This window comes from Diabrotica virgifera, chromosome 9, assembly GCF_917563875.1.
Source record: "Diabrotica virgifera virgifera chromosome 9, PGI_DIABVI_V3a".
NCBI lineage: Eukaryota > Metazoa > Arthropoda > Insecta > Coleoptera > Chrysomelidae > Diabrotica > Diabrotica virgifera.
In genome coordinates this window covers 173,990,205-174,009,274 of record NC_065451.1, presented here as the reverse complement: position 1 = coordinate 174,009,274, position 19,070 = coordinate 173,990,205, and the positions used below count along the sequence as shown (strand labels likewise).

The following is a 19,070-nucleotide window of genomic DNA, read 5'->3' as shown; positions in this document are numbered from 1 at the left end:
GGACTGAAGTAGTACATTTAATCCTGAAGGTAAAGTTTATGGCCCGACCGCAGGGAGGGCCATAATTTACCTGAAGGATTAAATGTACTTCAGTCGCAAGGTATATACGATACTTTTCGTACTTCCGGTATGATTTTATTAATTATTTCAATAATTTCAATCAGTTTTTTCTCTCTTCAACTCATTTAATAAACTGTCTTTAAAATAAGTTACCATAGTAACATTGCGTTGTGACAGTTATAATTTAGAAACATTGTCATTACTAGTGTCATTGTAAAGAAACATTGTTATTGATAATTATTGGTATCATGAGTGAAGAAGGTGTATCTGATATTGATAAAAGAGCAGCCGAAGTAGGTGAAGAATTGTTACCACCGAAATCTAGAAAACTATACGAGCAGCAGTACGATGCTTTTAAAAAGTGGTGCCGCTTAAAAAATGTGAGACAACCTACTGAAAATGCGCTGTTAGTCTACTTCGATGATAAATCAAAAGCGGTTTGTGCCTCAACTCTCTGGGCACATTACTCAATGCTGAAATCGGTTATTAACATTAGAGAAGATATTGATATAAGTATGAAAAGGACCTATCTGTTACTCGTCAGTTACCTGCTGCATTAACCCAGGAAAGACTGGTCAATATGACGAACTGTCACAATATTAATTTGAATATTAACGTTAATTACCATTCTAATTAATTATATTTTTCAATAAAATATCCCTTAAATTCGTTTGTTTGTGATTTAATCGTTCCGGGAGTTTCGTCAATATTTAATCCCGGAGGGATTAAATGTGACACTTTAGTACCTGTCACAAGGGAGTGAAGTTGTCACTTTAGGCCCGGAAGTACGAAAAACTATTTAACGTATCCTTATCATACTTGGCAGAAAGTGTGGCTATTATACACCCTACTAAATTGTGATTAATAAACGTTTCTAGCTAGTGCCAGAGGCGTACGACAGGGGATAGTGAATGATTGACCCTTCCCAAATTCTACGCCACTGAGTGAATTACTATTTTAACGAAATTTTTCGATTCTCCAATACTTTGTATGTAAATAACTTTATTGGTATCGATAAAGTCATCAGTTTGAGAGATATTGGAAGTTTAAAATGAATGAATGAATGAATCAAAATAACTATGCCGTTTCATTTTTAACGTCCAATATCTCGAAAACTAATGACTTAATCGTTACCAATAAAGAGTATATTATTTACATATAAAGTATTGGAGAATCGAAAAATTTCGCTAAAATAGTAATTCCCTCAGTGGCGTAGAATTTGGAAAGGGTCAACCATTAACTATGTTGTAGTATGCCTCTGGTAGTAGCTAGAAACTTTTATTTGTCACAATTTAGTAGACTGTATAGTACCCACACTTTCTGACAAGTATGATAAGGATGCGTCAAATAGTTTGAAAGTACTTGGTAAAAATAATTTTTAATTTTTAAATTAAACACCCTGTAACTCAGTAACCAGCCACATTTTATTTAAGTGATTTTAGACCAATCTTAATATTTTTAGGTCTAGAATCTATAACTTAGAGATTCGACATTCTTAATGAAACTTAACCCTAAAAGGGCCCGTAGTAATATAACTCCAAGAAAAAAAAAAGAAGAGGAAAAAAAGACAAAAAAATTTGTTAATTAGTGAAAAATTCACAGAAACCCAATTATCGAAACGGCATTTCAAAATATTTAATCCCCGTGACGTTATTAAAAAAACAAATTATAAACAAATTTGAATAATTTTCAAATGTCATTTTAGGGGGAAGTTTAATTGAAATTTGAATTTATCAATACATTTATCGAAAATATACATAAAAATAAAACTAATAAGATTTAATACAGGTGAATATTTCTTTGGCAACAACCGCGTTTTTGCAATTGAAAATAGAGTAACATTTAATAAACAAATTCAATATCTCAAAAAATATTAAATATTTTTGGACTAATTTTTTTTACTAATACTGATAACATAGTGCAACTTCTTCTGTAAAATAAGATATTTTATAGTGCTTATTTAAAACGCTAAAAATAATTTTTTGCAAATTTGTTTTTAAAGTTTCATGTATAATTATTTAAATAAATAGGGGGTCAAATTTAATTTAGTAAGTTATATGTGAAAGATTAACCCTTCAACTTTGCAGAAAATAATCCTATAGACCTTCATTAGTAATTGAATGACCTCAGCAGTTAAAAAAGTAATTTTTTTAGCAAAAATGACCCCTTTTTAATTATTAAAAGAATGATCCCCTTGTGTGATTTGGATACTTTCTTGAAAATATCTTTTGTACCCACCTAAACTTTGATATAAAATTTGTTTCAACCTGTACGAATTTACATTTTGTTTTACATGTAGTGAAATTTTATTTTACTAGACTATAAGTATTAAGTCTGTAACAGTAAGATAAGGTAAGGAAACACCTTGAAAATCGATTTAATGGAAGAGTTATATCACGGGTTTCTGACATTTTTGGCCTCCTCGGTCTCCAGATTTGACGCCACTCGATTTTTCCTCGTGGGGTTACCGACAGGAAAAGATGTACATATCTTCAAAAGCCATTTGCACACAATGCTCATTTGGAAAGATTCATTATAGAATGTGTGCAGAGTAGTACCTACTCTGGGTATGGTTATAAGGGTATTGAAAAACAAACTGGAACATGAAGTAAAAACCACTTCTATGTAAAAGGTATATTTAATAAAAATTTTTAGAATCCCAATGGATTCAATAAAATGAGTTCATCAGAACGTTTTCAAACCTATCGGTCCATCATCAGTGATCTAAAATCAAATAAGTAATCCCACTATTAAAATTAAAAAGATGGTTGAAATTGTGAGAGTTAAAAAATGTGGTTATGATTACTTACTTGAATACTTGCAAAATAGCCCCAGAACCAAACAATGGTTGTGATTATAAATAAATCTACATTATGTTGAAATAAATTTAAAATGGCTAAACGCCGATGTTAAAGGATTAAACCTCTGGGAACATGGTGAAACTCTACCCGAGGACCCAATCAACCATCTTCGGTCAACGATGACTACTAAGTGTCAAAGCTATGTAAGGAAATGCTTGATGTGACATTGACAGTTAAGGAAGAAGATAGTCGATTTTGTAGGAATTTTAAAAACAAAGTCATGATCCAGAAGAAGATATGTTAAAGCTTTTAATATCTGAAATTGTCTGTTAATTAAATCTATTGTTGTTTAAAATTAAAAGATAATGTGTTTTACAAAATAAAATTATTTTAACTGTAGGTAACTACAAATTGACTGTATCAAATAAAATTAACCTGATCAAAAAATTACAATATGATAAAGTGAGCTGATTAGTAGTAATAACAGAAATAAAATTAAATAAGTGGTGTTATAGAAGAAGTTTTAAATTTTGAAAAGGGATATTATTATATCAAGAAATTTATATGTCCACAGCATGTGTATTGATGGTTGTATAGGTAGTAGGGAAATTATTGTTTGGATGTAGGTGAAAATTTAAAAATTTTTATATAGATTGGAGTTAGGATAAAGTCAAAGTTAACACAAAGTTAATAAGTTTTAACTCTCACAATTTCAACCATCTTTTTAATTTTAATAGTGGGATTACTTATTTGATTTTAGATCACTGATGATGGACCGATAGGTTTGAAAACGTTCTGATGAACTCATTTTATTGAATCAATTGGGATTCTAAAAATTTTTATTAAATATACCTTTTACATAGAAGTGGTTTTTACTTCATGTTCCAGTTTGTTTAACTATAAGGTATACAGCCAATCCAGGGAACTACCCCTTTTTGGTATTGAAAAACTTTCGTGATAGAATAATTACCTATATTGAAAGAAAAGGCGAATATGTTGAGTGGTTAGTGAATTAAAGAGCTAATAATGCCCGTTAAATGATTACAACAAAATGAATTACTACGGTATTACTAATTTAAATGCATCACTCAAATATTACAAGGCAGACATTAACTAATTTAAAGGTTATTAACTTTTCAACGTTCATTAAATTTTTAATGAATTTTGTTTTGTGAAAATTTGCTTATTATTTTTTATCACGGAAGATTTATTTGCTTATCATATTATTTAGAATAATCAAAATGATATTTGGTGTCGGCAATTTGAAACAAATATGGATTTTTTTTACATTAGAATGATGTATAGTCGGAGTAACTTGTATTGTGGTACGGCTTTAACCCTCTTCTTGACGTTGTTCTGAAGCTATTCTCTTGTGGCATTTTTATAATAAATTACTTATAATGGGAAATAGGCCATTTTTAATAAATAACCATTTTACATTGAGTAGTATTTTGTATTTTGACAACGAAACCCTATTTGGGCTTCGAAACGTTAATAAAATCATTTTTTTAATAAAATTGTGGCTTATTTCCCATTATAAGAAGTAACCTCTTCTTGACAATGTAACAAATTTGTAACATTTTCATTTTAGATCCTAGGTGAGTTCTAGGAGACTTGAGGTGCATTTTGTTACTCATATTTTGTACTAATAACATAAAACTATCCATAGATGGCAATAGTTAACTTATATTTTTATTAATACCGATTTCTGATAACTTCTAATTGATGCCATCTGCCACCTGTTGCATTTTCGAGAAGGTTCTCCACTCTTTTTACAAACTTTTAATTTTTTATAAAAAATAGTGTGTTTTTTATTATTTTGGTGATTTTTTTATATTGTTCAATTATCCTATAAATAGAGCGTGTACGTTTTAGTTGATTTTTTATTTATTGAACTATCAAAAAACGTTTTCAAACATTTGTAACAAATTTGTTACATTGCCAAGTTACGGTTATATTTTTTTCTCAATGTAGATATTTGATTTTTTTATCTCTACAATATTTTTATACAATTTTATTTGTTTTGCAGATAGATAGGTTTAAAAAAAGCGTAGACAAAATTATTTCTATGTTTTGTAAGTCAGGCACTACTTCCTTTCAGTGCACAAAATTTGAAGGGGTAGACAATCACAAATAAGGAAGGGTAAAGGCATCACAAATAAGGAGTTACCTAAATTAAAATGATTTTATTTAGAATATAATAATTATATTTTCTAAATAAATAATTCTATTTTAAAATTACAAACTTTCTTTTTATTTTTAAAAAAATTTATTTTCCTAGAATTTAATGGGGGAAGGGAGGTGTTGTGACGCGAGAGCACTCTCATGAACTCAGATAAAAGAAATTTCAACTTTGTTCTGAGAAATCGGTTCAAACCTTAAAAAATGCATGGACCATCAGTGACAATAAGGTGTATGGTATTCTTGGTAATGTAACAAATTTGTAACAAATTCAAATTTGGTACTTAGGAATAAATTAAAGGTGAAATATTAATTTCATAAATTTTTAAATAATTCTAGAAGGGCATTAATCGAAAGAAAACATAATTTTCACATTTTTATATCGGTTTGCCAAGAAAAGGGTTAAGGCGGCCAAATTTGATCCCTTTTTATTTATCATGGACCGACACCGCTTTACCACAGAATAGGAAACAATTGTTCCCTATTCTGTGGCTTTACTAAAACAATTTTTACACGACGGTGACTCATTGCCACTTGTGATTCGATACTGGTCAAAAAAGTGTAAATACCAGGTGCAGTTTATACAGTGATGAGCGCGCTAATAACCAGCAAAATAGCTCAGAAGATGGAAAATGTATTAAGTTGTGAGATGAAAAGAAATGCAACTAGTGGAGGTGGGATTTTATCAGTATTAACTTATAATTTACATTATGGATAGTTTCCACCTTTATACATTTAAACGTCAGCTAGTTAACTTCGGTCATAATTCTACGTATGACGTTCTTTCAAACCCTGGTTTTTTAATAAGTTATGTATGGCTTCTTCTTCTTTTGTTTATTGGCCTCTACCTGCATATCGGACAAATACAACAAAGGTAAAAACTTTTCTCGTACAGGGATAACTGCCAACCATTACACAATCTGCTTCTACTTCTTCTTCTCGTTATTTAGTTAATTGGCAATTTTTAATTGTTATGGGACAAATACAACAAAGGCAAAAACCTTTCTAGCTCAGGAACAACTGCCGATCATTACAAGATTTCCCTGGTGTAAGCTGGGCGAATTATCCCGAGGGATAACCCAATGAAGGAAGAAGAAGAAGATCATTACAATATTGCGTAATGTGGCCTCGGTTAGTTAAAGTGAAGAACCCAGATGATTACAGACTCTTTATACAAAAGATTGTATTGTTATTTTATCCAAATTTGAATTATTTAGTCGTATGTAATTTTTGACATATTGTTCAAATTATGTATTTATTATTTTATCCACTTCATTTCCAATATTTTGCTTTCCTCATAACTACGTATGACGTTAACATGACATTAACATTATGTTTTTTTGATTTCGCATAAAGTAAAAATCAATTGAAGACAATAAAGCAAAATAAAAACAGTTTAATTAGTGTAATAGTAATTTTTTATTCTAAAATTAACTTAATTTCTACCATGATTTTAGACGTCTCGCATTCACTCATGTCACTACAGAATTGCCGAAGGTTGTGTCAAGTCCCACATTTTTGACTTTTTTTGCAATAATTAAATATTAAAATTTGAAATTATTGAGTTATTAATAAATTATAGGTGGTTAAGGGATTTTTCTTTTATTCTGACAGGATGAGCTGGCCAAAATACCCATGCAGGTAGAGGCCAATAAACCAAAGAAGAAGAAGACATACATAACCTGATAAAACTGAATTTGAAGGAACGTCATACGTAGAATTAGAATTATGACCTAAGTTAACTAGCTGACGCGACGTTTAAAGGTATTAAGGTGGAAACTATTCATAATGGTAATGTACATTATAAGTTAATACCGATAAAATCCTACCTCCAGTAGTTTCATTTCTTTTTATCTCACAACTTAATACATTTTCCATCTTTTGAGCTATTTTGCCGGTTATTAGCGCGCTCATCACTGTATAATATGTAGTTTACAAGACCTAAAAACCGCTTGAGAATCTTCTGATGGCTCCTCTTAACAACGTCGACGATCGAGCCAACTGTAGTGTGAACTACAGAACGCGTGTTACTTTTTAGTACCTATACTAAAATTACAATAAAGATGAACTAGAAATAAACAAACCAAGACACTTGAATGTTACGAGGAGCACTCCCAAATCATGATTTACAATGTATAAACTTTGTAAATCATGATTTGGGATTTATACAATGTGTATTCATTGTAAATCATGATTTCTAAGTGCTCCTTGGAACATTCAAAATGTCTTGGTTTGTTTATTTCTACGTAGTGCATCTTCATTGTGAATTTAGTATAATTAATTTGTTGCATATCAGATAACAGAAATAAAATATAGGTGTCACCGTCTTCAAATTCTTGTCGGACTGTTTTATAGTAAGAACCGTTTTAGTTGGGAAGCAGGTGGTTAATAGAGTGTAGAGCAGCGGTGCTCAAATGGTCGATCGCGATCGACTGGTCGATCGTCAAAGTTTTTGAAGTCGATCGCGATTCACGGAAAAAATACAAACAATGGAAAAGACGGGGACTGCGCTGACTCACCACACGCGCAACTTTACAACTTTTTTTCAAATAGAAATGTGCAATCAAGTTTATTTATTTTCTAATTTTTTTTTTACTAGCAGTCGATCGCTGGAGCTTGCAGTGTAAGTGGTAGATCCCACGCAGTTTAAGTCTGAGCACCACTGGTGTAGAGTGTTGTTTTGCATTAGGATTAAAACATTTTTCCGCAAATCGCCAGGAAATTTTGACATTCCTGTCAAAATTTCTTGAAGAAAAAGTCAGGACTTCCTTACTGTAAGGAAATGTCATTTCCTTACTGTAAGGAAATGATATTTCCGTACAGTTGTTAGTGTTCTATTTATAAGCGTCAAGTTTGACAATTCAACCTCAATACGTTTCCATAGTAACCCAAGTAATTTTATTAGGAATTTCAAAGCACCATTTATTTGGGAATAAAATTATCGCGTTTTTTTTAAATCAATCAATATCTGTCGAATTTTAAACGATTTGCGGAAAAATAGTATGTTTACCTCGTAGGAAAAGCCACATTCCTGGACTCTGTGTTGCTAAGTCTCGGCTTGCGCCTCGACTTAGCAATCTTCACAGTCGTCCAGGAATGTTAAGCTTTTCCTACCCGGTAAACAATGTACTATTGTTTAACATGATGTTATAAAAATAAAAGGGTTTCTGAAAGGTGAAATATAAATAAAAATGGTCAACATTAATTTTAGCACATAGTATATGTCCTTCTTTAAGGGTATATACCTAAGTAAAATAAATATTTTTACTTACATATTTAATTACCAGAAAAAATCAGTCGCCGCACTATAGCTTAAATCCGAACTACCAAAACCTACACATCTGACCGTTTCACTATATTCCTTACTTAGACTCTAACTGCATTACGTTTTAATTCCAAACAACTTTTCATAATACCAATTTTCGATATTGATTGTATAGTAAAATATTTTGCAAAACATACTACTGATAAGTTTTTTATAGTCACTAACATTATAAAAAGTATAATCTTATCTAGGAATTCATGTGAGACAAGATTTGAAATGATTAATCAATTACCATTACTCGTGGAAATTGGAAACTTGTAGTAGACGATGCAATAAAGCACTAAAATCGGCCTTACCTCCGAAAAAAAAGGACAAGACGGATCTTAATAATTCTTTTTGCATTCGATTCGTGAATGCGCCAGGAAACTTTGTGAACCGGAGCCATGATATAATACTGAAAAACTGCATAAAGTCCAGAAAGCCACTGCGCATCCGCTAGGAAAAATATTCCGATTCGGATTTTTTGCACAATCTTACTCAAAAAGGACCCCTTTTAACAAATTTGCATGTTGCCAGGACCAAAAGTGGGTCAAAAATTTTTTAAACGTTTTTTTTTTGTTTTTTTCCTAAAATTATTTTTCTTGCATGAACAAAGTTTTTTTAGGTTTTTTGGATCATTCCAAACAGAAAAAGTCTTTAGTGACATTTCTCTAAAGTTGATAGTTTTTGACATATAATCGATTAAAAATTGAAAAATTGCGAAATTGGCCATTTTTAACCCTCAAAAACTATGTGAAAAACTGAAAATATGAATGTTGCCAAGGTAGGTAGATATTCTTTAAACATCGATTGATGAAATCCTGAACAGGCCCGATTCTATAAATGGGCACGCTGGGCACGTGCCCAGGGGCGCACGAGCCTGGGGGCGCCAAGAGGGCGCAAGAAAAAAAATAATAAAAAAAAATAAAAATTTTAATAATAGTTTAAAATAAACAAATATTTTCTGGAGATCGCGGCAAATTGTAAACAAAAACTACGAATAGCGATTTAATCATTGGGAGGGTATCAGCGTAAAATACACCACCACAACCCGACCTCAACGCCGCGCCCGCGCCGGTCCTAGACGACGGAACAAAGCGGAAGCGCGCCGCTCTACATGTGTCTATTTTTAGCCCGCCCGCCTCCCCCCACCATCCTCACCACAACATCCCTTTTGTCTCTTGACTCCACAGTCAGGTATTAGACACTGGACAGTCTATTGTGGCGTGGTCTTTCCACGGTTGCGCTGTTTGTTTACGTGCATCGTGCATCAGTTCTTTCAGTCGAGCGCTTCGCTGCTTCTTTTTTGATGTGATTGGTGACTAGTGAGTGTAGTAGGCTACTATGAGTGAGAAAAAGAAACCTAGTGGCGCTGAATTCCGTAAACGTGCAAATCAGAGAATAGCGCAAGAGGCGATCTTCCTAAAAAAGGTTCCTAGAATAAGTAATTTCTTTAACGTTGTATCTGATGTTCATACGAGTCAACATAATTCTAATGACAAAAATGTTGACACTCAAAAAAGCTTGCCTCAAAATGAAGCTTCTGCCTCATCATGTTCAGATAACATAAATCCAGCTTCAAATGATCAGAATTTTTGTTCAGCTTCTGAACTATCCTTACCATCCACCACATCTCGTACACATCATTCGCCTAGTAGGCCTAAGCAGGTTACCGTAGAACCACTAAACCCATATTCTAGAAATAGTTTTGATTTTACACTAGATGATCCGGCCACTTGGGACACAAAAAACGATGAACAAGTTCTTCAAATAATCAATTCAAATGTCAAGCAAGATTTGCAAGCAGATTTTTCAAAGTCAGAACGGTACTATAAAAATGATGTTAAAAAAAACCGTAAGCTTTCAGTAAATTTGTTTTCAGGCGAAATCCCGAACGGAGAACGTTTTAGAAGAGATTGGCTTTTGTATTCAAAATCCACTGGTTGTGTATTTTGCATTCCATGTCTTCTCTTTCAACCAGAAAATAAAAGAACTTCTTTTTGTGAAGGTTTCTGTGACTGGAAACATTCATTAACTTTAGCCAAGTCACACGAACAATCAAATGACCACAGGATTAATGTCCTTAAATTAATTTCAAGAAAAAAGTCTCTTTCCGTAGAGTCCTTGGTCTCTTCACAGCATCAACAAGAGGTGAAGTATTGGAGAGACGTTCTAACTAGAATAGTGACAGTTGTAAAATTTTTGGCATCTAGAGGACTTCCGTTTCGAGGTGACAATCAAGAATTAGGTTCAACTTCCAATGGCCTTTATTTAGGATGCCTTGAGCTAATTAGTGAGTTTGATCCATTCTTAGCACAACATTTCACTAAATACGGCAATAAGGGTAAAGGAAATGTATCATACTTGTCATCAGACGTATGCAATGAATTTATTACCGTCATGAGCAACGAGGTGCTTCGTACAATAATTGATGAGATTAATCAAGCACGATATTTTGCCCTGGTTGTTGATTCGACACCTGATGCGTCACATAGTGACCAGCTGGCGGTAGTTTTACGGTATGTGTCCCTAAAAGATGCTTGTGCCACAGAGCGGCTTGTAAAACTCTTGCCACGTATATCGCACAAGTCTGAAGGTCTTGAAGAGGCAATCCTTTTGTCTCTTCAAGATCTGAAACTGGACATTCGAAATTGTCGTGGCCAAAGTTATGACAATGCATCAAACATGTCGGGCCCTTACAGTGGATTACAGTCAAGGATTAAACGAATAAACCACCTTGCAGATTATGTTCCGTGCGTCGCACATTCCCTTAATCTTGTAGGCAGCTATGCGGCCGAAAAGGCTTGTGTGGAGGTTGTAATCTTTTTCAACTTTGTTCAAAACCTCTTCAATTTTTTTTCAGCATCTACGCATAGATGGAATGTCCTAAAAGCATTAATAGGGAAGAGCAATGATGGAAAACCACAAAAAGAAAAGAAAACTCTGATGTTAAAATCCATGAGTGACACTAGGTGGTCAGCCAGGTCCGACGCACTACTTGCTTTGGTTACCAGCCATAAAGAAATCAAAGCTGCCCTTGAAGATTTGATTAAGGATAAAACACAAACACCAGACACACGGCTGACAGCAGAAGGGTTTGTTAAAACCTTGGAGAATTTCCAAACAGTTCTTTTAATTGTAATTTGGAATGATATCTTGCAAAGAGTGGACAAAGTTAGCAAAACGTTGCAAACAGAAGAATTAGACCTACTTGGTGCTACAAAAGAGCTTGAGTCTTTATCGTTGTTCTTAAACGAGAAAAGTGAAAAATTTGATGACTTTGAAGCTGAAGCTTTGAAAATGGCTAATTTAAGTACCCCTTCTTATGACAGAGCAAGAAAACGTACCATGTTTTTTGATGAACAAAGGGATGAACAGTTTGAGAAAATGGATCCTAGAACAAGATATAGAACTGGAGTTTTCAAACCCATTTTCGACCATCTAGTAGTGCAGCTCAGTAGCCGGAAAAATAGTTACGAAAATCTAAGTAAAAGATTTGAAATATTCAGTCAACTTCACGAGAAGAAGTATGAAGATCTAGTGGAACAAGCTAAAAAGGTTGCTCAGTACTACTCCAATGACATTTGCGAAAATGACTTCGTACAAGAGTGTCATCACTTTCAAATGTACATGAAGGCTGAGAAACTGAAGAGAATAAGAGACTGCTACTCATACATCAAAGAAAATAGTTTAACAAGCACATTTCCGAATTTGGAAGTAGCCATTAGGGTGTATTTGACTCTGCCAGTTACAAACTGTTCGGCAGAGAGGAGTTTTTCGGCCTTGAAGAAAATCAAGTCAGAAAATAGAAGTACAATTGCAGATGAAAAGCTAAACAGCTTGATGTTACTGTGCACTCAAAGTGACATAACCTTGAAACTTGACTGTGATAAACTGATTTCCACATTTTCAAACTTGAAAATGCGGAAGAAACCAATGTAAATAGAAACCGATGAACTGATGAACTTACAACAAAGATAATATAACATGAAAGTGTGATGTTATTATTAATATTGAAGTAGTATATCAAGATGTAATGTTATAAAGGCAGAGTACAGTGTATATAGTAGAATAATAATTACAATTATAATAATAAGGGTGGGAGGGTGGTCCGTGATACCGTAGTAACAAAACCTATTGATTATTATGCTAATCTGTTATTGTTTAAGCGTCAATAACGGTTTTGTTTTGTTTTACGGTTGCCGGTTGCCAGTCCGGGACACGGCGGGTCCATAGGTGGTGGATAATGGAATATTCTCTATTTGTAAAGAGAATAGGGGTTAGATCCCCCCCGAACCAAAACTGGCAAATAAGAAAAAAAGTACAAGAAAAAGCGGAAATCTATTTCGAAATATGGCGCTAGTGGCCGGGTTGTGTTGGCGTATATTTGGTGGTTGGGAGGGGGGGGGGGGGCGCTTGTCAAAATGGTGCCCATAGCGCCAAAGACCCTAAAAACGGGCCTGATCCTGAAGAGTTTTTTGCAATACAATATTCAAAACTCCTTTGTTTTTAATTGCTAATCAAGCGTGCGCGACACTATTTTCCACCGACAGTATGGTGCAAATGAAAGGATTCAATTCGTTATTTCGTAAACCGGCGACTTTAAGGAAAAATCCCGAAACAGGTCGATTTTTATTTTTAAGTTATGATATTGTGGCATATATGGTATACTAGCGACGTCATCCATCTGGGCGTGATGACGTAATTGATGATTTTTTTTTAATGAGAATAGGGGTCGTGTGCTAGCTCATTTGAAAGGTTCTTCAATTCTCTATTCAGTTATATAAACATTTATATAATTATTTATACAGGGTGTCCTTCTACTTCTTTTTTTGTCAAATAATTTAATTTAATAACCAATTTTTGGACACCCTGTATAAATAATTATGTAAATGTTTACATTACTGAATAGAGAATTGAAGAACCTTTTAAATGAGCTACCACACGACCCCTATTCTCATTTAAAAAAATCATCGATTACGTCATCACGCCCAGATGGACGTCACTAGTATCCCATATATGCCACAGTATCATAACTTAAAAATAAAAATCGACCTGTTTCGGGTTTTTTTTCGTAAAGTCGCCGGTTTACGAAATAACGAATTTATTCCTTTCATTTGCACCATACCGTATACACCTGCAACGGTGAAAAATAGTGTCGCACACGCGTGATTAGAAATTAAAAAACTAAGGAGTTTTGAATACTGTATTGCAAAAAACTCTTCGGGATTTCATCAATCGATGTTTAAAGAATATCTACCTACCTTGGCAACATTCAAATTTTAAGTTTTTCACATAGTTTTTGAAGGTTAAAAATGGCCGATTTTAATTCCAATTATTCAATTTTTAATCGCTTATATGTCAAAAACTATCAACTTCAGAGAAAAGTCACTAAAGTCCTTTTCTGTTTGGAATGATCCAAAAAACCTAAAAAAACTTTGTTCCATGCAAAAATAGTTATTTTCCTAATAAGTGCAGAAAGTCATTCTTTCCGCACGCGACTGCAGTTTGCCGAACGACGCGAAGCGGGAGTTCGGCAAGTAGTCGAGTGCGGAAAAGAGACTTTCTGCAAGAGTTAGAAACAATATTTTTTCTAAGAGTCTTTAAAAAATTACCAAATCTTCATCCAATAATTTAATTAATATGAAAATACATACACAAATTAATTCTTTGACAAGGTTGTCAAAACCAAACTTTCAATATAATTAGTTAGCATGACGACGATCTTGGTTTCCATGACGATGATTCAAACGACTGTATTGTCTACCGATTTGACTTCCGAATATTATGTCAAAATAATTTTATTTCATCGAATTGTTGCGTTAATTTCATTAAAACAGGAACACAATAAGATATATTTGAAATAAATTAGTAAATAATATCTAAATATTAGTTTATTGCATGTATTATAATTACTTTAAGGCCATATTAACATATCTAAATTAACACGCGTGCGGAAAAGTAAAAACCGCGTGCGGAAAAGTAACACGCGTGCGGAAAATAACACGCGTGCGGAAAAGTAACACGCGTGCGGAAAAGTAACACGCGTGCGGAAAAGTAACACGCGTGCGGAAAAGTGAAATTTTCTAAACTAAAATGCGTGCACAAAAGTAGACATTTTTGCACGCTCGTAGAAAAAAATAATTTTAGGAAAAAATAAAAAAAAAAAGTTTAAAAAATTTTTGACCCACTTTTGGTCTTGGCAACATGCAAATTTGTTAAAAGGGGTCCTTTTTGAGTAAGATTGGTCAAAAAATCCGAATCGGAATATTTTTCCTAGCGAATGCGCAGTGGTTTTCTGGACTAATACAAAAAATGCATTCTTAAAGTGCATCTCAAACAGACAATAAAAAAAATTCAGAACTCGTCAATTATCGGCGGAAATGAGTTCAATTTTGTTACTCATGGGTTTTTGGGGTCGCTGAAAACGAATATGACGTCAAAAGTGATCTCCGGAGTACCTGGTGCCAAGGGTACCTACTGTTTACCTCGTCATTAAAATACATTAAAAAATTAGTCAAAAATCATTACTCGGGGTTTTTTGGGGCCGCTAACGACGCATATGACATCGGGAGTGATTTTCGGAGTACTTGGTGCCCAGGGTACCTACTGTTTAGATCTCTTGTGAAGTTTTCGGCAAAATATTTATTAAAAAATTAGTCAAAAATAATTACTTGGGCATTTTTGGGGCCGCTAACGACGAATATGACATCGGAAGCGATCTCCGGAATACCTGGTGTCCAGGGTACCTACTTCTTATGGAGTTTTCGGCAAATTCATTAAAAAATTAGCCAAAAATCATTACTCGGGGGGTTTTTGGGTCGCTGACGACGAATATGACATCGGAAGTGATCTACGGAGTACCTGGTACCCAGAGTACCTACTGTTTAGCTCTCTTGTGGAGTTTTCGGCAAATTCATTAAAAATTTAGTCGAACATCATTAGTTACGAGATAAACAGTAGTTACCCTGGGCACCAGGTACACCGGAGAGCATTTCAGATGTCATATTCGTCGTTAGAGACCCCAAAAACCTCTGAGTAATCAATTTTAACTAATTTTTTAATGAATTTGCCAAAAACTCCAGAAAACGAGGTAAACAGTAGGTACCCTGGGTACCAGGTACTCTGTAGATCACTTCCGATGTCATATTCGTCGTCAGCGACCCAAAAACCCCCGAGTAAAGATTTTTGGCTAATTTTTTAATGAATTTGCCGAAAACCAATAAGAAGTAGGTACCCTGGACACCAGGTATTCCGGAGATCGCTTCCGATGTCAAAAAACCTCGAATAATTATTTTTGACTAATTTTTTAATAAATTTTTTGCCGAAAACTCCACAAGAGAGCTAAACAGTAGGTACCCTGGGCACCAGGTACTCCGAAAATCACTTCCGATGTCATATTCGTCGTTAGCGGCCCCAAAAACCCCCCGAGTAATGATTTTTGACTAATTTTTTAATTAATTTTAATGACGAGGTAAACAGTAGGTACCCTTGGCACCAGGTATTACGGAGATCACTTTTGACGTCATATTCGTTTTCAGCGACCAAAAAACCCCCGAGTAACAAAATTGAACTCATGTCCGCCGATAATAATTGATGAGTTCTGAATTTTTTTTTTACAAGATCCGTCTGGTCGTTTTTTTTTCGGAAGTTCAGTGCTTTATTGTTTCGACTATACTAAGACTTCAAACAACAAATTATAGAGGCTAAATGAGACGAATAAAAAATTCACAAGGAATAGCTATTTGTATAACAAGGGAGGAAAGTGTTACTTTTCTTCCCAAGAATGAAGTTTACTGCCCGACGCGTAGCGGAGGGCAGTAATCATTCAAGGGAGGAAAAGGCACTTTACTCCCATGTTATACATATGGTTTTTCCACCTTCCTCAAATAACAAGTCATTTTTTCATTTTTACTTAATTTATTTATGTATCTAACCAACAAAATTTATTAGAACTAAAACTAACAAGTAGGTACAATACAACTGTCAACTGTCAAATATAAGTCAAATATATGGAAGTATAAGGAAAAGTACAACTTTGCTCCCTACAATCAGGTCCGGAAAAGTGTTCTTTCGGTAGAGGTAGGTGGAAAAATAAATTCCTATAGCTAGGCTGTGTACCATTAATCACAACAAATTACTAAAATCCTTTATAAAAGGTATATTTAATTTATAATTCCTTAAAGAGCTCCATCACAGAACGTTTTCGAAATAAAAAGTTAATCATCAGTGTTTACCTGAAATAAGTGTAACCACTTTAAGCAAACGTACGGTTTAAATTTTGACTAAATGTTGAAAAAACTACAAGGTGGTTATAAAGGATGATTCATTTAGAAATACTTGTTTTGGTGGGGATTTGGTGGGAAATCGTGCATGAATCGTATCACTTGACGTTGCGTTTTTATTCAGTATTGTTTGACATTTTTTCTTGGAAAGACTTAGCCCGGCGCAGCATCTAGAAATTATTCAGCTGTATTACGAAAATAGGCGGTCTATGAGGAATATGTTTCGTGAGCTTAGAGCAACTTGTGGTACACATAATTGGCCTACCGAACGCACAATTCGCTATACCATCAATGTTTTAAACCCAGTTTTCATTATTGGATAACACGCGCCCAAATAGACCACATTCAGCATGTACTGAAGAAAATATAGCGGCGGTAGCGGATGAAATGAAGAATCGATTCGTCGCCGTTCAACAGTTTGGCTTGTCGTACGCAACAACTTAGCGTATTTTACGTAAGGATCTTGGTTTAAAAGCATACAAAATTCAATCTAGTGCAAAATCCGAAGCCGATCGACCTTCCGAGTCGTCACCGTTTCAGTCAATGTGCTCTGATAAGCTTTCTGAAGATTCACTGTTTTTGAAAAAAAAAATGTTTTTGATGAGGCTTACTTTTGGCTTAATAGTATGGTATAGTTAGACCCAAACCCAGACATCCAAAGTGAAAGTTATCCTCCAACACCAAATTGTTCTATATGGTCCACATAATGTTCAGAAAAAAGTCACACCATTTTGAGCGTCGGGTTTGGGGGGGAGAGGGGGAAGAAATCTGCAAGTTCGTAGTTTTTTACGTTTTTCGTCAATATTTCTAAAACCAAGTGGTTTAGCATGAACAACCCTCTACACAAAATTGTTCTACATTAAATTTGAAATAAAAAAGGCCCTATGCATAACCCTTCTAAAATGAACGGTTCCAAAGTTACGGAGGTAGTATAGTATAATTGGTCCAAAAAGTTGTCCTTCAACACCAAATTGTTCTATTTGGTGCACATATTGATCAGTAAAAAGTCACACCATTTTGAGCGTCCGGTTTGGGGGGGAGATGGGGGAGAAGTCGGTAAATTAGTAGTTTTTTTACGTTTTTTGTCAATATTTCTAAAACTATGCTTTAGCGCAAGGAATGTTCTATAGAAAAATGTTCTACATAAAATTTAAAACAAAAAAGGTTCTATACATAATTGTTATAAAATCAACGGTTCCAGAGTTACGGAGGGTGAAAAGTGAAGGTTTTCGATACTTTTTATATTTACCGATTTCTCCCCCCTCTCCCCCCCAAACCCGACGCTCAAAATGGTGTGACTTTTTTCTGAACATTATGTGGACCATATAGAACAATTTGGTGTTGGAGGATAACTTTCACTTTGGATGTCTGGGTTTTTGGTATAGTTATATCATAAATATTGCCCAAACAATATAAAAAGTATCGAAAACCTCGACTTTTCACCCTCCGTAACTCTGGAACCGTTGATTTTATAACAATTATGTATAGAACATTTTTTGTTTTAAATTTCATGTAGAACATTCTTGTATATAACATTGTTTACGCTAAAGCATAGTTTTAGAAATATTGACGAAAAACGAAAAAAAACTACTAATTTACCGGCTTCTCTCCCTTCTCCCTCCCAAACCGGACACTCAAAATGGTGTAACTTTTCACTGAACAATATGTGGACCATATAGAACATTTTGGTGTTGGAGGAAAACTTTTACTTTGGATGTTTGGGTTAGGCCTTTTTTTGGACCAGTTATACTATACTACCTCAGTAACTTTGGAACCATTCATTTTAGAAAGATTATGCATAGGGCCTTTTTTATGGTTCATTCCACCAACATACGCCTGTTTTGGATTATCGCGACAACGAATATTTCAGTGTGCAACATAAGAAGTACGAAAGTAAATGGCTCTAATAATTATTCCATTAAACAGCAATGTAATTTGCAATTTATTTTTGTTCTTCATATTTTGCACAATAAAATATTCGTTGCCGAAATAATCCAACACAGGCGTATATTCGTGGAATAGGGTTTATTTCAAATTTAATGTAGAACAATTTTGTATACAAGGTTGTTCATGCTAAACCGCATAGTTTTAGAAATATTGGCGACAAACTTAAAAAACTACGAATTTACCGATTTCTCCCCCCTCTCCCCCCCAAACCCGACGCTCAAAATGGTGTGACTTTTTTCTGGACTTTGTGTGGACCATATAGAACAATTTGGTGTTGAAGGATAACTTTCACTTTGGATGTCTGGGTTATGCCATCTTTTGGATCAACTATACTATACTATAATGGGAACGTGAATAAACAAAAATCCCGTATTTGGGGTGATGAGCAACCCGAAGAGGTTCAAGAGTTGCCATTACATCCAGAAAAAACAACTGTTTGGTGTGGTTTATGGGCCGGTAAAATCGACGGTCCATAATTCTTTAAAACAGAGG

At 34.2% G+C, this 19,070-nt stretch overlaps 2 protein-coding genes across 5 annotated transcripts in view; both read right to left on the bottom strand.

Annotated features, from left to right (window-relative positions):
- LOC126891936 (ceramide phosphoethanolamine synthase) overlaps nucleotides 1-8,450 on the bottom strand; it is a 30,183-nt gene extending 21,733 nt beyond the window's left edge. The window contains exon 1 of the mRNA XM_050661284.1: nucleotides 8,315-8,450. The gene's annotated coding sequence lies outside the window, so the exon portion shown is untranslated. The remainder of the gene's footprint in view (nucleotides 1-8,314) is intronic.
- The window catches only part of LOC126891928 (probable ATP-dependent RNA helicase DHX35), a 396,116-nt gene that overhangs the window by 303,892 nt on the left and 73,154 nt on the right, over nucleotides 1-19,070 (bottom strand). The window contains exon 1 of one of the 4 annotated variants that reach the window (XM_050661276.1): nucleotides 8,315-8,451. The exons of the other annotated variants lie outside the window; for them this stretch is intronic. The gene's annotated coding sequence lies outside the window, so the exon portion shown is untranslated. Of the gene's footprint in view, nucleotides 1-8,314; nucleotides 8,452-19,070 lie in introns of those variants that run through there. 4 annotated transcript variants of the gene reach the window in all.